This window comes from Juglans regia, unplaced genomic scaffold, assembly GCF_001411555.2.
Source record: "Juglans regia cultivar Chandler unplaced genomic scaffold, Walnut 2.0 Scaffold_2250, whole genome shotgun sequence".
In the NCBI taxonomy this organism is placed as follows: domain Eukaryota; kingdom Viridiplantae; phylum Streptophyta; class Magnoliopsida; order Fagales; family Juglandaceae; genus Juglans; species Juglans regia.
This window is the reverse complement of record NW_023353629.1, coordinates 1-254: the sequence shown is the minus strand read 5'-3', so window position 1 is coordinate 254 and position 254 is coordinate 1. Positions and strand designations below refer to the sequence as shown.

General features: G+C 50.0%; 1 non-coding gene across 1 annotated transcript; it reads left to right on the top strand.

Annotated features, from left to right (window-relative positions):
• The first annotated feature begins 112 nt into the window (after positions 1-112).
• LOC118345316 lies at positions 113-231 on the top strand. The gene has a single exon (XR_004798875.1). It is a non-coding gene; the product is annotated as a 5S ribosomal RNA (ribosomal RNA).
• The last annotated feature ends 23 nt before the right edge of the window (positions 232-254 follow it).

Genomic DNA, 254 nt, shown 5'->3' with positions numbered 1-254 from the left:
CCCTGCCCATCGCGTAGCCATGGGTTTGGATCAGATCTCCGTTTGGATTGGGATCGGAAGGACGCTAGTATGTCGCTCAAGGATTATATGAATTTTAAGTAATTAGTTTGATGGGTGCGATGATACCAGCACTAATGCACCGGATCCCATCAGAACTCCGCAGTTAAGCGTGCTTGGGCGAGAGTAGTACTAGGATGGGTGACCTCCTGGGAAGTCCTCGTGTTGCACCCCTCGTTTTTGTTTTTTCCGCCTTG